Source organism: Notamacropus eugenii, chromosome 1 (genome assembly GCF_028372415.1).
Source record: "Notamacropus eugenii isolate mMacEug1 chromosome 1, mMacEug1.pri_v2, whole genome shotgun sequence".
In the NCBI taxonomy this organism is placed as follows: Eukaryota; Metazoa; Chordata; class Mammalia; order Diprotodontia; family Macropodidae; genus Notamacropus; species Notamacropus eugenii.
The window spans coordinates 192,493,680-192,513,270 of NC_092872.1; the positions used below are offsets into that span (position 1 = coordinate 192,493,680).

The 19,591-nt window shown below is 37.2% G+C and overlaps 1 long non-coding RNA gene across 1 annotated transcript in view; it reads right to left on the reverse strand.

Annotated features, from left to right (window-relative positions):
- Positions 1-577: 577 nt before the first annotated feature.
- LOC140513419 (uncharacterized) overlaps positions 578-19,591 on the reverse strand; it is a 28,192-nt gene continuing 9,178 nt past the window's right edge. Inside the window, exons 2-3 of the long non-coding RNA XR_011970165.1 lie at positions 3,179-3,260; positions 578-2,326 (exon numbers count right to left, since the gene is read on the reverse strand). This is a non-coding gene — a long non-coding RNA (uncharacterized lncRNA). The remainder of the gene's footprint in view (positions 2,327-3,178; positions 3,261-19,591) is intronic.

Here is a 19,591-nt window from a genome sequence, read left to right on the forward strand (position 1 = left end):
GGTCACTATATACATTAATTTTCTTTAACTGTCTATGTCAAACGATAGTTCTAAGGGGAGAATGGTGCAAAAAATTTTTGTGATGTGGGAAAAAAAAGGCTTCAATAGAAACCTTGTCAAAGATACAGAAGAAGCATGATAAGGTTAGTATAAAGAATGTTAGATTTGGCATCAGAGGACCTGAGTGTGAACCCTAGACTCTATTGTTTTCTACCTGAATGACCTTAAGAAAGTCCATTCCTCTCCAGACTGCATTTCCTTCATCTGTAAAATGGAGAGGTGTTGTTCAAGGTGATCTCTAAAATCCTCTTCAGATCTAAATTCTATAATCTTATTTTGCTTGAAAATTCCCATTATGCTGTTCATTCCCTTTCATTCCTCATCTGGGGCACATGGTAAGCACTTAATAAGCGCCCTTTCGTTTGTTTGTTCATTCATTCAGATGACACTGTACAAAGAAACTTCTTGTTATAGCTAATATTTACCTTATTTGTTTTTAAACATTATAGTTGATTGACAGCAAAACCCATAGATTGGGCTGAATAAACAGGCACTTTAGAAAAAATAAAACAAAGGATTTCTTTATTTTTTTAATTTTATTTCTTTTATTTTATGTTTATTTTTCCTCTCTAAACATCGACTATTCAGAAGACTGAAAAGATAGCCTAAAAGGTCCGTTCTCAGGGAAAAGCTCCTTTGGTTCCTAGATGCTTCTTCTGTGACTTTCCTGGAAGTCACACATGGAGTCTGTAAAGTTTAAGCTGACCACAGTTTCTGTATTTATTTCTTGCTGGAGATAACATGCTGAAGACACTAACAGAAAAATGCATTAACTAAAAAGTTTTTTTTTAAAAACATTAATTGGCAAAATCATCTTAAGACACTTTAAAATATTACTTTTGACTTTTGATTTTCCTTTTACTTAAGATCTGTAATTTCTTTCAGGTATAGTTTGATTCCTTCACAGTAACCTGTCAGGTTATAAATAGCTAGTGATTATATAGCACTTCAAAAGTTTGCAGTTAGGTGGCTTGTTGAATTAGAGTACTAGCATTATAGAGTCAAGAAGATCCATCTTTCTTGAATTCAAATTTGGCCTCAGATGCTTACAAGCTGTGTGACCCTGGGCAAGTCACTTAACCCTGTTTGCCTCCATTTTCTCATCTGTGTAACATGAACTGGAGAAGTAAATGACAAACCACTCCAGTATCTCTGCCAAGATCCAAATGGGATCACGAAGAGTTGGACAAGACTGAAACAACCCAACAACAAAAAGTTTGCAAAGCATCTTACATATGTTTTCTCATATGATCTTCACAAGAACCATGGGAGGTAGGTGCTATTATTATCCCTAGTTTACATGAGGGGAAACTGAGGCTCGGAAAGTAAGTGAATTGTCCAGGATCACACAGTCAGTAAAAGGAGAGAGTATAGTTTTGGTTTTTGTTTTTATATTACAGCTGAGGAAACTGAACCTCAGAGAAGCAATGGCACTGCACTTAGGGCTCCAAGAAAGGAAACCATTGGGAGACTGAGACAAACACAGATGACCCAGCCAGCTCCATCTTGAAAATAGCCAGAAACTGATTAAAAGAGGTTCTGACTATTCCATTTCTCTGAACTGGCCTAGATTGTTTACTCTGCTTCCTGATATTGAAGAGGGAAGGAGTGAGGCAAGGGAACCTCAAATTTTGACCTTTCTTATCTTAGTGCATTTAAACATTTCACCTCTTTAAAGAAGCGCAGGAGGCAAGTCAGTAAGCGGCTGCCAAAAAGGACAGGTCAGCCAAACAAATTAAGAGACAAAAATGGCGGAGGTCAAAATGATTGAACATGCTTGCACGACATGAATAGTATGTATGTGAAATGTGACATTCTCCTTTGGATGGCAGAGAAAATTACAAAACGTATAAAAACTCTCAAAGTGGGATTCTACTGAAGTGGAGAACCTTTCTGAAGATTTCTTTTTAAAGCTAAAGACCATGAGAAACAGCACCAGATGGATTTAGACGTACTGGGTGGATTGGACCAGCACAACTGCAGACAACTCATAACTTGGGCAAATGTGATGAAAATCACAGCCTCAAAAATAGTTTAAATGTAACTGCAGAAAATGTGAAGTAATACATAGTGGGGGGGGAGGGGAAGGAACGTCATCTAAACTCCTCTTGCCCACAGATGGGTTCAGGGGAATCCATGGAAATAGAGCTTTGGTCAAATACAGCTTTCTTTAGTGGCAAGAAGGTCCAGGGCTTTCCAAAGCCACAACTCAGGTTTATGTGATCTTCAGTGGATTTTCCTGAAATGGTTATTCTGGATGGTGCATCTGTAAAGAAAAGATTTAAAGATAAAACACTCAAGTGTTTTCTGCCCAGGAGTCCTATGAGGCTTGATTTAGTGCTAGGAGGGACTTCAGGGATCATCTAGTCTGAACTCTTCAATTTTAATAGATAAGAAAACTGAGGACCAGAGAGTTTAAGTAACTTGCCCAAGAGGATTACAGGTAGCAAGCAGCAGAAACATATAGGAGGAAGAGTTATCTCCTTAGGATCCGTGGAGGACTCTTTTCGACATCAGATGGGCAGAAGATCTCTCACCCTTCTTCGTGTTGCTTCTGACTTTCTGGACTTTGACAGTATGTCTCACCATGGAACTTCCCTCAGTTCCTGGGGCCCCTTCTCCCTGGAACATACATCTTTCCTGGAGGTATTCTCCCCCTCCCCCTAGATAACACTAGGGAATTCCTTCTGGTCCCTCCCTTTTGGGGAGAGGCCTAGACCAGCCAAGTTTCATTCCCCTCCCTGCTATGCTTCTGACATTCTGTGCTTCAGAAACATGCTCCCCAATTATGGTTACTTCTTTTCCTCCCCACCTCCCAGCTTCAGCTCCTTTTTATGTACTCTCTTCTCCCATTAGAATATAAGCTCCTTGAGAGCTTATATTCTATATACATATATATATGTATATATATATATATATATATATATATATATATATATTCTATATTACTCATTTTTGTATCTCTGGTGTTCGACACATAGTAGGTACTTCATAATTATTTTTGCCTAATCCTCAGAACCATCATATCTGATTCATCCCTAGGCCTAGAATAGGAGTAATAAGGCACTTGCTCTACACCCTTGTTTTTTCCCTCTATCCAAGTTCTCATGCCCCCAACCTTCAAAGTCTAGTGGAAATCCTCCTCTCCTTGTCCCGATGGCCTTTCCAACCACTCTGGAACACAGGGATCTCTTCTTTCTCTGAAATTCATGAAATGATGGTCCACATTACTCACTTCTGCACTTAACTGCATGCTGACTCAGACTATGTTTATGTGAGCATGTGTTCCACATTTAAACTCCTGCAGGACAGTGACCATATCTTTGCTATCCAACAACCCTCTGCCCACCCCTCTTCAGGATCTAGAACAATGAAATCTACATACTAAATAAATACTTGAATGAATGGATACGTTAAGGACTTTCAATAACCTTTCATAAAATATTTTCATTTTCGGGGTTGGTTTTAGTGGCATCACAAGAAAGCCAGTAAGATGGGAAAAGTAAAGAGAAAAAAAATTAATGTATTTAGGAATTAGTTGGGGGGAGGAAATGAAAATAATTATCTCATCTAGACAGAGGAAATTTAGCAGAGGTACTAAATATAACAAAGAGTATGAAGCAATCTAATCAGTCCCTTGTGTTTAATTTACTATATTTAATTTCAGAAAGGATAACACTTTGAAACTCAAGGGCAGTCATTTTAGAAGTAATGAATAAATGTTTACTTTATAAAGCTTGGGGTGGGTCTACATGAGTTAGGCTGAGAGGTGGAAAATACACCACTCAAAAATCATGCACATTTTTCTGGCAGCTTATGTATTGTTGATACACCTGGGTCTGAATCATGCATTTTTTTTCTCATTAAAAACAGCATCTGCAATTTTTGCTACACATTTGAGTTTGCTCCTAGGATTGTTGTCATTGTTCAGTCATGCCTGACTCTTCATGACCTCATTGGGGTTTTCTTGGCAAAGATAATGGAGTGGGTTTGCCATTTCCTCCTCCAGCTCATTTTACAGATAAGAGAACTGAGGCAAATAGGGTTAAGTGAATTGCCCAGGATCACACAGCTAGTAAGTATCTGACGTCAGATCTGAAGAAGAGTCTTCCTGACTGTGGCACTCTATCCATTGTGCCACACAGTCCAAATCTTCAAGTCATCAGAGTGAACTAGAACTATATGAGATCCTCAGATCCAGGGCTGGCCTTATAAATGTGAGGAATACATAATCATCTACATGGAATAAGGCGATAAATACTATGAAATCTACCCCACCAATCTACATCCCCCTGCCTGAAATTCCATCATTAGCAACCAATTTTGTGTCAAACAGTCCTGCCAAATGAAACAATATTATCACTTTCCTGGCAAGAGGAACTAAAGCAGGAAAGCATGGTGGGAAAGGGCATGCAGAGCCCTGGATGTAAACTTGACCTATCACACTCTCTTCTAAACACGAATTTGTGATTCATCCGGCATAACTGAAGCGCAGTCAATCATGCAGCTAATTAGGCCATGCAGACAGCCAAATGAGATTATTCAGGACTAAAATATTGGCTAGATAATTCCCCATTCACCAATTCACTTTGTGCTGCATCAACCTAATCTTAAGAATGTTTCAACATTGATAAAGTTGAGGGTATTAAATCAGGTTGCTTCTCAATAACAATTCCTCTAAGATTTTTTTCTCCTACCATGTGGTGGAAAGATTGGGAGTTGGAAGCCCTGTATTTCAAGCCCAGGTCTGCTTCTATCTATGTGACCTAAGTCACTTAACTCTTGGGGCATGGCGTCTATGATACGAAAAGATGAGACCTTTTGACCTCTAAGATCCTTTTTCAGGTCTAAAAATTTCTATAATGACATTTATATTTATTAGAAATGAGAGTAGTCCAAAGCCCATCGACCTTTATGGTAATACCTTTCCAGGAGAAGGCAAAGAAAAGCAGAGATGGTCTTCTCCAGAAATTCTGCTTAATGGCCTGACATTGGAGGAACACTGTCAAGGGGTCTACAACACTGGCAGCCTCTAGCAACTATTTAGCCACATTCTCAACACAAGGCGGTGCTAAGGAGCAAATAATTCACTTGTAGCCTTATCTCTTTTGCTATTTTCTAGGCAGCCTTATCTCTACATCAGATAGTGTGGTGTAGTTATTTCTACATGTCAAAATGAACAGCAGCCTTCCTATGACTATAGACAGAGAAAGACCCTCCAAACAATACAGAAACAACCGTATTTAGAGTTCTCTTTCTCAAATAATGCATTTTTATATGTCCAGAGTAGAACCTATTTTATATGTTCAAAAAAAAAAAAGCTAAAGAATTGACAGCTATGCCACCTGAAAGAGGCTGCCAGATGAGGCAGTGAGTTCAGTTTGGAGGCAGGAAGGCCAAGGTTCAAATCTTGCCTTAGCCACATTCTAGCTGCATAACCCTAGTCAAGTTATTTGAATTCTCAGTACCCTCAAGAAACTCTTTAAGACTGTATTATAGATGAGATGCTAGTCTACACTGGTGAAACTACAAGTCCAAAGTCAAATAAATGAGTAAATAAATAAAACTAAAAAGAATATTAGATAAGTAGCCCTCATGATCAATATAGATTAATATCGAATTAGAACGTTGAGCTTTCACTGGCCATCCAGTCTAATTTATAGATGCAAAAAGGTATCCTCTCAAACATAACCTGACAATTGTCCACCCAACTGTTACTGAAGACCTCCAGTAAGGGAGAACCTACTATTCCTCTCAAAACAGTCCATTCCAATTTTGGATATGTCTAAGTGTTAGAAAATTACCCATTCCTGACATCAAGCCTACTTTGGCATGCTTCTGGAGACCACATGTTTTAGTTTTAAGGCACAGTAGATAGAGCATGAAACCTGGAGTCAGGAAGACCTGAGTTCAGATTTGACCTCAGACACGAGTTGTGTGATCTTGGGCAAGTCACTTAACCCAGTTTGTCTCAGTTTCCTCATCTGTAAAATGATTTAAAGAAGGAAAAGGCAAAACACTCCAGCATCTTTGCCAAGAGAACCCCAAAAGAGGTCACAAAGTCAGACACAAATGAAACAACTGAACTATAGCAATTAGCCACTTTCCTAACGGTGCTTTTTCAGATCAGGGTGTGTATACAGAGAGCTCTAGGCTGGGATGTAAGCACATTTTTATTTTCTGTCATCGGTAAATGACGTTTTCTGCACCACAAAAGACAGAGGTAGAAAAATAGAATGAATAAAGGAATGAATGAATAATAAGACAAGTAAATAAACATGAATGAATAAATGCTAAAGATACTCAGTTTCTTCAACTGGTTCTCATGTAGCATAAATTTGAGGCCTTAAATCATCTTGATCTTCTTCCTCTGGACACTCTCCAGATTATCAGTGCTCTTCTCAAAATGTGATTTCCAGGATAGAACAAAATACTCCAGATATGGTCAGGCAAAATATAATGGAAATAGTCCCTCTTAAGTTTGAATTAAACTTTCTATGCTGCCAAATCACACCATGGACTCATTTGGAGTTTTCAGGTCACGACACATGCCTAAAAAACATTCTGAGGAGGCAGAGGTCACTGTTCTCTACGTGCTTTATTAAACAATGTGAGTGTACCATTAGAAGTTTAGCGAGCTATATTTTATACTTTATATTCCTCCTGCCCTTTCCTCATGCCACTGCCCTACTTCCTTTACATTGTTTAGCACAGTGTTAGGCACTTAGTAGATAATAATGATTGTGGCTTGAGGATGGAAGAGACTGCCATTCAAAGCTGGAATGGAACAGGACCTACCCTGCTGTCAATCCTAAATATCGTGTTAATGATGCATTTTATGATCTTTATTTTCAAGCCTGTCCTCTAAAACATCTCGCAAAAATTAAACTGAAGAAAGGAGTCTAAAAATATTTTCAGTCGTACCTAGTTCAGGCCAAGATGATCTGCAAAAGCCAAGTAGGCGAAAGCTATTATAACTCACCATTATATGAAAACCACTCTCAGTAGCTCTAATGTTTAAAACAGACAGGAATGGAATTTGACTCCTTTATTTAAAAAAAAATAGGTAAAGCGAGTTTCCACATTGCTCATAATTCTAATTCCAATAAGCCAAAGAATACACTCACAACATCCTAGGCAAAAAGCACAAAGCATCGTTTAAAATGCAACTTGATATTAAGCTGGGAATGACTCTTTAAGAACACATTTCAAAATTTGTCTACATATTTCTTTTAAAAATTCCCTCACACACGTTAGATACAAGTAGATGCCAATGGCCCCGTTCTGGCTTGCTTAGCTTGTGACAGGCTCCTTATGGAGCACTGAAAGTTACTATGATTTTTGGTCTCACTCCATGGGGATTTTCAGTGAGGAAGTAGGCAGTATCCTTAAAACAAAGTGAAGACAGATTGTGGGAGAAGACTTTTACCCACTGGAGCTCTCAAGCTTCAGAAGTCTTATTCTTCTTAGAGCAGATGAAGGTGAATTCAAGCTGATACCTTCAGAAAAATAAGTGGGATCCATCTTTCTTTAGGATAGCATCCCTTATTAAAGGGGAAGACGGGCTAATCTCAAGGGGTGGATAGGTGGAACAGTGCATAGAGCACTGGGCTTGAAATCAGGAAGACTCATCTTCATGAATTCAGATCCAGTCTCAGAAATATACTAGCCATGTGACCCTGGGCAAGTCACTTAATCATGTCCGCCTCGGTTTCCTCATCTGTAAAATGAGCTGGAGAAGGAAATGGCAAACCACTCCAGTATCTTTGCCAAGAAAATCCCAAATGGGGTCACAAAGAGTTGAACACAACTGAAAATGACTAAACCACCATCTAATCTCAAAAATCCTTTTTCTTCAACCAAAGATGACATGGTAAGGATTAGAAATAATTTTTTCTTTCTATTCATGTGGTTAGTGTTATTGTAATCACCATGAAGTCACTCTTAGTGCCCTTCTAGAAAACTCTCTAGGAGGATGTCAGAGAGAGGGTATTGGTCTGCCTTGGTAGAAAGAATTCCCTCTTGTAGGAGTTCCCTCTATCAGTGAAAGCTGAGGTCCATTCTCTAGACCTGTTTCTAAGTGCTATGACAATTAGATTGCTATTTTACTGTAAAAAATCATTGTGTTCCTACACGTAACTGTGATAGAAATGTTGGAAAAATGTGTTCCTTAGGAACCAAGATCATTTTACACAACCAGAGCAATGCCATGTGTAGAAAGCCTTTCTCCAGAGCTGTCTACCACCTGAAACTGCCTCTCCCTAATATCTTAGTCCAGTTACAGATAACTGGCTCTAGAACAAATGTTTTTGGGTTGTTTTTTGGTTTTTTTGCTTAAAAAATGATAACATACCCTCCAGTTCCCAGGGTCTCTTCTTTGTCTGTGGGTCAGAAGTCACTGGCTAAGGTCCCAACATCTCCCTTGAGCTATTTTGATGTTCTTCTAGTGACCATAACATTTTTAGCTTTGAGGCCCCTATTCACTTCATTCCTAATGGTGCTTTTCCAGATCAGGGTGTAGACATGGGACTCAGCACTAGTATGCAGGCACATTTTTGTTTCTTCTTCTATAAATGAGGAAATCTTAACTAGATCATCACCACACATTTCAGAACAAATACCTATGATTTGCTCATTTCCACTGTTGATACAACTTGCAGGTAAATGATTAAAACTGCATTGTGTACATCAATTTCAAACAGAAACAGGAGACCATTAATCTGCATATAAGAAACCTCCGGGCTGCATAGTGACTTAATTTTAAAGTGTAGTGTTATCTATGTTATAGTTTACTTTTATTTTGTTAAATATTTCCCAATGGGGGGGAGGGGGAATGAAGCCAAGATGGCACAGTAACAGCACAGACTTTCTGGAGCTCTTCCCCCCAAACCAGCGAAATACCTGTAAAAAAAAAAATGACTCTAAACAAATTCTGGAGCTGCAGAACCCCAAAGAAACCATAGTGAAGCAAATCTCCAGCCCACAACACCCTGAAAGGTTGCCAGGAAGTATCGATCGCATCACGTTGGGAGCACAGTTCAGTCCAGCGTGGGCCACACCAGCACAGATAGGACATCAGCAGGCCAAGTACAACTGAATCTCTCACATCTGTGGAGGTTTACAGACTTTACGACCCCAAAACGCCAAGGACAAAATGGAAGGTCAGTGGAAAAAAACCTGTGAGACCTCTGTGAGAGAGTAGAGTGGTCCAGCTCCAGGGAGGCAGAAGGAGGAGGGGGTCGAGGAACCTGTGGCAGCCACAGAAGCATCAGGGGCAGCTGCAGCCACTACTTCTGGAGCTCTAGGCCCACAGATTGTGGGGGGATGGAGGGTCTGACAGTACCCTCCCTCACCCCCACTGGAAACAAAGAACTACCTTGACAAAGAGCTCAAAAGTCAAGTAAATGGCTGGGGAAATGAGCAAAAACCGGAAAAAAAACCAGACTATAGGATCTTACTTTGGTGAAAAGGAAGACCAAAATATACAACCAGAAGATAACAAAGCCAAAGCTCCTCCATCCAAAGCCTCCAAAAAAAATAATAATTGGTCTCAGGTCATGGAAGAGCTCAAAAAGGATTTTGAAAATCAAATAAGAGAAGTAGAGCAAAAATTGGGAAGAGAAATGAGAGTGATGTAAGAAAATTATGGAAAACAAGTCAACTGCTTGCTGAAGGAGACTCAAAAAATGCTGAAGAAAATAACACTTTAAAAAAGACTAACCAAAATGACAAGAAAGATCCAAAGAGCCAATGAGAAGAATGCTCTAAAAAGCAGAACTGATCAGATGGAAAAAGAGGACCAAAAACTCACAGAAGAAAATAATTCCTTAAAGATAAGAAAGGAATTTATGAAAAATTGAGAAATTATAAAACAAAATCAAAGGAATGAAAAAATAGCATACAATGTGAAATATCTCATTGGAAAAAGAACTGACCTGGAAAATAGATCCAGGAGAGATAATTTAAAAATCACAGGACTATCTGAAAGCCATGATCATAGAAAGAGCCTAGACATCATCTTTCAAGAAATTATCAAGGAAAATTGCCCTGATATTGTAGAACCAGAGGGTAAAATAAATATTGAAGGAATCCACCTTTTGCCTCCTGTAAGAGGGAAAACTCCTAGGAATATTGTAACCAAATTCCAGAGCTCCCAGGTCAAGGAGAAAATATTACAAGCAGTCAGGAAGAAACAGTATTGTGGAAAAACAAATTAGGATAAAACAAGGTCTAGCAGCTTCTCCATTGAGGGATTACAGGACTTGGAATATGATATTCCAGAGGTCAAAATTAGGATTAAAACCAAGAATCACCTCCCTGAAAAACTGAGGATAATACTTCAGGGGAAGAAATGATCATTCAATGAAATAGAGGACTTTCAAGCATCCTTGATGAAAAGACCAGAGCTAAATAGAAAATTTGACTTTCAAACACAAGAATCAAGAGAAGCATGAAAAGGTAAACAGGAAAGAAAAATCATACAGGACTTAGTAAAGTTGAACTGTTTACATTCCTACATGGAAAGATAATTTTTGTGATTCTTGAGATTTTTCTCAGTATTAAGGTAGTTGGAGGAAATTATATACATATAGACAAAGGGCACAGGGTGAGTTAAATAGGAAGGGATATCTAAAAAATAAAATTAAGGGGTGAGACAAGAATGTATTGGGAGGAGAAAGAGAGAAATAGAATGGGGGAAATTATCTCTCACATAAAAGAGGCAAGAAAAAGCCATTTTAATGGAGGGGAAGAAGGGAGGTGAGAGGGGAAAAGTGAATCTTACTCTCATCACATTTGGCTTAAGGAGGGATTAATGTGCACACTCAATTTGCTATGAAAATCTATCTTACACTACAGGAAAGTAGGGGAGAAGGGAATAAGTGGGGTGTATGGGAATGATTAGAAGGGAGGGCAAATGGGAGGAGGGTATAATTAGAAGTAAACACTTTTGAGGAGGGATAGGATCAAAAGAAAGAGTAGAATAAATGAAGGGCAGGATAGGATAGAGGGAAATATAGTCTTTCACTACATGACTTTTATGGAAGTATTTTGCATAACTACACATGTATAACATATATCAAATTACTTGCCATAAGGCACTGAGAACAGTGGGGATGAGTGGGGAGGGAGGAAGGGAGAGAAGTTAGAACTCAACGTTTTAAAAACGAATGTTAAAAATTGTTTTTGCATGCAACTGGGAAATAAGATGCACAGGCAACAGGGTATAGAAATCCATCTTGCCCTACAAGAAAACAGATGAGATGGGGACAAGGGGAGGGAGGACTGTGATAGAAGGGAGGGCAGATTGGAGGAAGGGAAAATCAGAATGCACGTTGTCTTGGGGTGGGGCAGGGGAGAGATGGGGAGAAAATTTGGAACTCAAAATCTTATGGAAGTGAATGTTGAGAACCAAAAATAAATAAATTTTAAAATACACAAATAAATAAATATTTCCCAATTACATTATAATCAGATTCAGGCAACACTTAAGAGCGTTGTGACTACCACATGTTTGGCACCTTTGGTGTACACAGTTGGCACTTAATATTTTTAATTATGATGGCAATGGCTTAAGTTGAACTGATCACACTAGTGGACTTATTTATGAATGTGAAGTCCAATAATTTATAATAAAATACTTAATAATTGACAGGAATTTCTTCTTTTATCTTTTGTAATACATATATATCTGTATATAAATGTCAACTAAGGTATGTAGGCTAAAATATTACAATCTGCAGCCAATTTTTCCTCACTTATTTGAGAGATTATCTCTAGCATTATGGTCTAATACTAGAAGTCATGGTCAGAGTGATTTTGGTTTAAGATTAGGAGAATAGAGCAAGAGATTAAAAGATAGGAATTTTCTTTGACAGCACAAAATAACCAAGTCATTTAAACCATGTGCCATTTTCCACAATACTCAAGTGATCTGGTGGGATGGGTTGCTATGTTTCTTCTCCAGAATGACAAGATCTCCATACATGAGGTCCTTGTTTCATCCACAGACTGGTACCATACAGGGAACCATGACAGAAGGAGAGCACCTCCGGGAAACTTTCCTTTTGTTGTCTGATATTTGAGTGCCCCCAATTTCCAGTCTCACAGTCCAGTGTGGGTGCTGCCTTAGGCAGCTCCTGACATAACTACAACTCTGAGGCAGGCTGCCAGCTGACTAATCCCTGAGAGAATTAATCTGCAAGGTCAAAAAACTTGCTTTGTTTTATATGCACTGCACCCTCTCCATTGCTTCATATGAATCCCCAAATGGTCTCAAGACTATTCATGCATCCAGTAGTGACAGTGAATGGAAATGTCTATTTTTGTTGGGGTGAGTAAATTAGATGTGTAAATCACGTTTTCCATCTCACTGAAATGCGAATATTTCACATATTTCAGCTCATGGCTTACTCACATAAATAAGTACTTCACTTGTGGTTTAAATTGTATTTCTCAGGACACTGAAAGCAGTGTTGAACTAGCCAAGAGAAAGAACAAACACTCAATTAGAAATCTAAGCAACTCCAGGCAGCTTTTGTTCAAGATTCAGGTAACCCCCATCAAATCCCCAATGTGTGTAGCTTTTTCTTTAGATGGAAAGCATTTGGATGTTAAAACACCTTATCTTCCATGTCCTATTTCTTTTCTTCCATTCTAGTGGGGAAAATAGGTAATTTCCAAAATCCTATTGAGATGAAAGTACAGCTCTAAGGACTACTATTTGACTTTGTCCTGAACCACACCCAAGGAAAGGGTGTCATGACTTACTTAATTTGCAGGCTATTGTTTTCTTATTAAGTCTTTCAGTCACGTACAACTTCTCATGACCCCCAGATCTATGGAGTTTTCTTAGCAAAGATACTGGAGTGGTTTGCCATTTTCTTCTCAGTAGATTAAGGCATATAGAGGTTAAATGACTTGCCCAGGGTCACATAGCTAGTGTCTGAAGCCAGATCTGAACTCAGGTTTTTCTGACGCCTTGTCCAGTGCTCTGTCCTCTAAGCCACCTACCTGTCTCCTTTTCTCTGTCTGGATTCATTAATTAAGAACTTTGATTATGAATCTCCAACATAAACTGTTAATCACAAAGTCAGCAAGTTTCTCAATTGAGTTTGCTAGTAGTCTTTTCTCAACTACTGGTGGATATCTCTGAAAGCATCCAGTGGAAGGAAATTGGGATGGAGAAGGACCTTGAATGCATTTTATATTAACTAGATGAAGGAACTAAGGATATCTAGACTAGAAAAAGACTTCAGGGGTGGGGAGGTGCAGGGAAGAAAGGGCCAGGATAGCTGCCTTGAAGTATTTAAAGGGAGCTATCATTTGAAAACTGCATTAGACTTATTCTGTCTCTAGTCTCTTCCCTGGTGATCTCATCAGCTCCCATGGGTTCAATTATCATCTCTGTGCATGACCTATTACATGATTTATGATCCTATGATTCCTAAATAGATTGCATATCCACATTGGTCTTTTCAAAAAACTCCTTTACATACTCATAAAATTTTTCTGTTTAGATAGTCAGAATTTCATCCTCAAGATGATCCCATCCTTCCTAGGCTGAATTCAGGGCCTGTAGAATTTTAGTTCCTGTAATCTTATCCTTCCTTTGAAACCTTTGAAATCTGCTTTCTCAAAATCAAGTGTTCATGTCAGAAACTTTCAGTGATCACTTTTCTCCAAGGTTCCCATAATTTCTAAGCCAACAAAGTTCCTTCCCATTAATGAGAATCAGATCCAGAATAGTCTTTTCCTTTGCTGGTCTCTACACTTTTTGAAAGATGAAATTATCACTATCATGTCAAGAAATTATCAGGTGCTCTGTTTTTGGCATAAAGGGAGCTTCAGCAGATATCGGGATAACTGAAGGGCCTCATTACTACAATATCATGCCAAGCTTATTGATCTATTTCCAAGCTCTTCATTGATTTTCTCTTTTTGTCCAAGTGACCTATAGTATGATTACAAAAGCACTTCCTCTGTTTTTCCTTGCATTGACTTTCACCTAAATGTTCTCCACATTGCTTCCCTATTTAAGTTCCTAGATTTTTTCCCATGAGTATGCATAGTACTACCCTAACATCCTTTTCCCCATACTGTTTCTTTTAAATAGAATATAAACATTCAGAACCCTATTCTAGTCATTGGTCTCATTCCTTCAAGACTTAATGATATGTACAAGGTCAAAGTTGCATCACCTTGTCTAAACTTTGGGCATTTGTGTAGAGGTGTCTAAAATGACTGAATCCTTTCTTGATCTTTTTTTTCCTATAAATTTCTTGATGTCTCAACTACTATTCTTCCTCCTCCATTGTAGATGTGTTTTATGGGGTCCTATATGTTAGAAATACAGGGGTAGTTTTCTCCTCATGGCTTTTTAGTTTAATGCTCTTTCAGTTAAGTTTTCAAAACACCAGGCAATCTGGAATCTACATGACACATCCCATACTTTACTGGAGCAGCCCGACTTCAGGATAGCTCTTAATTCCTCATGAAATTATAAAAAGAAACTAGTGTTATTATGTATTATTCATAATACATGCATTAAAATAACATTAAACTATTATATTTGGATTAGGAAAATTTTCTGTTAAAATGATCACTTAATAGTATTCAATTCTATACCAAAAAAAAATCCTTTATCACCTAACTTACTAATGAATTACATGAGCTATTTTTGTTCTGGTAATGCAATAACATTATTGTTTGTACTTATATCTACTACACCAAAAGCATCATTAACAATCTAAAATACTTATATAACACTAAGATAAAATAAAGCATGAAGACTTTTCATATAGAATTTACCTAGAAGATTTCTAATAGGTATTAAAGTGGGGTCAAATAATAAGTTCTCTCAAAAGACAGTAATTAAGATTAGAGCACAAATCCATATTGCTATCTCAAATACATTGGCTAATATTACTGCCCTATGATTCTATTTAGAGTCTTTATTTTGATGACTTAGCCTTCTGTTTTTGTACACTTTCATTTGAATGACCTTTTAAAAACTGCCATTTTGAACATTTTCCAGATAAACTCCTCAGCAATGTATTGTACAGGAAATAGAGAGGAAAATAGTACATACTGAAAGGCACAAATATCACTTGTAAGATTAGCCCTATTTGCTCATCATAAAAGAGGTTAAAAATGTATTTTCTCAGAGATGACTAAGTGAGACTCAGACCAACAGATTTTAGCTTCTTCCACTGTGTTACTCTTAAATATCCCCTGTTGGAAATTGTGCAACTGAACATTTCCACTTTAAAGCCTGTCGTTTTTGTCCATTCTATTCCATTCAAGCACAGGGAGAAAACTGGGATACCTTTGAAGAGTAAAGCAATTAGCTTAACACCACAGCGGCATCAAATCCTAGTCTACGCTAAAATCTTGGAACTGTCCAACCTATTATATAAATGATAGCCATAAACCTGTATATAATTTATACAACTCTTCAATCAGTTTCATGCATGAGTCACACCCATGTTTATCATAAAGCAAAACAAAGATGCCAGCACTGAGCTTTCTAACCAATATCAATGCACTGGTATTAAAGTCACATTCATCTCAGCTATCACCACAGAAGGAACGGGGAGTATATGGGAGCCCTAGATTCTCACTGAAATAAATAAAACCCATCATTTTAGCTTGAAGTTCTTTGATTATAGTATTTTACAGGTGATATTATAGGGTTGTGAATCATGGACTGTCACAATCTCAAAGAAATCAAAATGGTGGATCATCCAAAGGGCAATGGAGACATAAGTAATGGGTATAAATGGGGTACTAGTGATTAAACACGTGCAAAAAAACCCATCAAAGATATTATCAAAAATGAACTTTTATTTTAATAGGAGAAAACCCAGGAAGGGGCATTTTGGTTCAGAAAGGTACAAGGATGGTAAGTTTGGCCACAGAGGAACAGACTGATATGTAGTCCTTCTGGGAACGATGGCAGAGTTGATTTGATTATGGCTCCAGAACTGGAGGAGGAATGTGTCCAGTATGATTGGTGGCATGATGGCTGGCACGACTAACTAGAGTTTGATGAGGGAGTAGGGAGTCTATTGAAACACCATTGATGTCTGCCTGAAATAGGCCAGGTAAGGCAGTCACCAATCAAGTTATTCCAAGGGAAAGGGGTGAAAAGGTTAGGGATGCTTGCCCTGGGAAACAAAAAAAGAGATGCTAATAATGATTCCTGGTGCACTAGCAGAGAGAGTACCTTCATCAATAAGAACATTATGGCCACAGGCACAAAGATATCAGCTCCACTGAAATTATCATTACTGACAAAAAGGACAATTAGGTATGTAATTTAGAAAACTCTAAAATGATGACCTACCCAAGATACCTTTATTGCTCTGAGTCAGTAGAATCAAGGAAGCTTCTACTTAACAGCATAGACTCTAAATCCTATATTACCTGTGCTAGGCAGTTTTTATTTATAGATAGGACTTTCTGTGACTATCAATTAAAAATCATTCTTTCAAAGTCATAAAAAAGTCAATTTTTCAACTAAATCTGCAAGAGTACCAAGTTTTGACCTGTTTTAAAGAAAAATTTAATATTTCAGTTATAAAGTTTGGTTATAATATGTAATAATTATCTTACCCAGTAATATGTTTTCTATCAATTCTATTCCAGTAAAAAATACAAATTATAGGACTCTTGATCTTGTCAGAACTACCAAGTGAAAAGCTGTCTACGTGACCCAAGTAATGGTTTGAGACTTTAAAAACTGAATTGGCTGAATTAGTTGTTTCAGTGTTGGGTAGACACCATCTAAATTTCTCTACTGAGCTTGTATTTTTTTTTATTTTTTTATAAAAGAAGGTTTTTTATTTTTATTTTTATTTTCTTATAAATATTATGTAAAAGTAATCATTTTTATTCTCCCCTCAAGCTTCATGCCTTGTAGCAATGTTTCTTGCCCATCTTCCTTTGTACCAGGTCTATGGTTATTTACCAGTGGTAGAGAAACTTGATCTGAATATAATCAATCTGTGGTACACATTCACTCTGTAACAAACTGCATAACTTTTCAGCTGTTTTTCTCCAGCACTGGGGTCAGTATCCCATTTCTTTTGGAAGCTATCATTAGCATGTGATATGGGAAGTTATTATGTCTTGGCCTCTGACTCAAAGAACACAAGACACAATGGCCAAGAAAAGATAACCAACTAAATTTATTTAGTATGCAAACTTCCCCCCCACCCAAGAATTTCATCTAAAGTAAAAGTAAATAGTTTTTTGAATAAAAGCTAAATAGTATCTTCTGTGAGTAAAATGGATGGGTTTTTAATATGTGAACTTTGAAATATATATAGCCTCATATTTCATTTATCTGGTAGTGTGAAAAAATAAGATGTTGTACCTAACTTTATCTGAGTCTGGAAAGAAGGTACATATACTAAAAAGGACAAAGGAAAGGGGAGTGCAATGTAGAATCCCTTCAAATATGATAAATCTAAATGCATTGAGTGGACCTCCCTTAAGGAGGATTGGCAGCTAGGTGGTATAGTGGATAAAGCACTGGGTCTGGAATCAGGAAGACCTGAGCTCAAATCCAGTCTCAGACATTTACTAGCTGTGTGACCCTAGGTAAGGCACTTAACCTCTATTTGCCTCAGTTTCCTTATATGTAAAATAGAGATGATAATAACATCTACCTCTCAGGGTTGTTATGAGTATCAAAAAATAATTGTAAAGTTGATTAGCATAACACCTGGAACATAGCAGGCACCATATAAATATGACTTATGATTGTTGTGAGGAAGAGGACAGAGTTAAGAGTCACCAAGGATGAGATGGTGTAAATGGTCTATGGTTTGCAATGTTAGTGGGGGAAATAATCTAATCAGAGAGCCACAGAAGTGAGTGACACAAAGGAATAAATCTTCCTTGAAAACAAAGGAGAGCTGTACGAGTGAGATTTATCACCAAGTTCTAAGCTTTTGAAATAAGAATACTACTTGTTCAGGTGCCACCTACTGAATCTGTACTGAATGAAGACTTTTTACTTCATCCCACCACCTTTGTTGAAGAAACGGAAAGAAAAATAATAAATGTCAAAATGAATTACAACTAAAATTTAAGTGCTCTTACTAAAATGCCATTGCTAGAAATTATGAATTTTTTTAAAATCCAAGACACAAAAGAAGTATGTATCAACAGTACTTGGAAAACTCAGAAAAGGCTGGCTAAATGTTAAGATTCAGATTCCTTTTCTTTTCATATTCTCCTTCATATGGCAAAATTAGTCCTGGATTTTAATTTTATTTGAATTAGTGACAGAGTAATTTGTAGTTTAAGTTTCTTAGACAATCTAAGAACAAATTTAAATCGATATGTAATATATATTTATAGATCTGTGTGTATTCACAAATATTTATATTTCATTTGTAAATATGACATACACTCTATCCTAAAGATAGAGTTATAAAAAGGAAGGTAAGATCACCAGCTAGTAATGGAAAAAGTCACTTCACAAATGCCAAGCAATACAGGAAAATCTGGTACCAAGTGGTTGGCAGCAGGCAAGAGAAGAGGTGGAGATTGAGAAGGAAATGGTGACAAATTCGGCCCCGAATCATCCGTTCATAAATTTCCAGAATAAAAAAGATAATATTTTCATGTACATGGTAGCAATATGTCAATGCATTTTCAGAAGCTTACATTCCTGTTTGGGATACTGAAAATAATTAATTTTATATACTGTTTAACTACCTACTTAGTACAGTACTTCAGAGGGCACTAAAATTAAGCATCCATATTCAACATTTCTGCTGCAAACTGTAGAACTGATCTATTTCAGCATTTACAGAAAACTTTAAAGTGTGTGGTCTATGTTTATCAGTTTTTTACTGACTGTGAAATATGTTAACAGAGAGAGAGAGCAAAAAACCCTCCTATCCAATTCTTTGAATCTCATATGACAATGCTTTGTCTCAGAAATATTGTTTGCAACTCTGGTTTGGGAAGGGGGAGGAACTTTGAACAAAATTGTAATAACATGGACAGTTTCTTTTTTATTAAAAAGCATTAACAGTATTATATGAACTTTGTTTAAGATAATATTGAAATATGCATATTTGACATGTATGTAGTATAATTTCCCAAATCTAAAGTTCAATCACTTAAAATACACTTCCTTTAGGTTTCTTGCTATAAGCCCAGAAATGTGTATTGAAATTAAATTTATTTCCACAAATAGTAACTTGCAGGCAGACAGATGGTAAGTAAGTAGGTTTTAATGGTTAAAGACTACTTTAGAAGTCAGTAAAGTTAGGTATTTTTCCCCTTTCCCATAAGCACTTTTCTCATGACCTTGTAAAGGATACTGCCTTTTTATGCTTCATTTTCTCCATTTGCAAAAAAAAAAAAAAAAAAAAAGAAAGGGTGGAAAAGGCTATCTTATTCTGTGCAAGACATTTCATCTCTCTAAATCTGTTTCCTTATCCATCAAATAAGGGATTGGAGCAAATCATCTCTAAAGTCCTCTCTTAACTCTAATATTCTACAAGCCTAT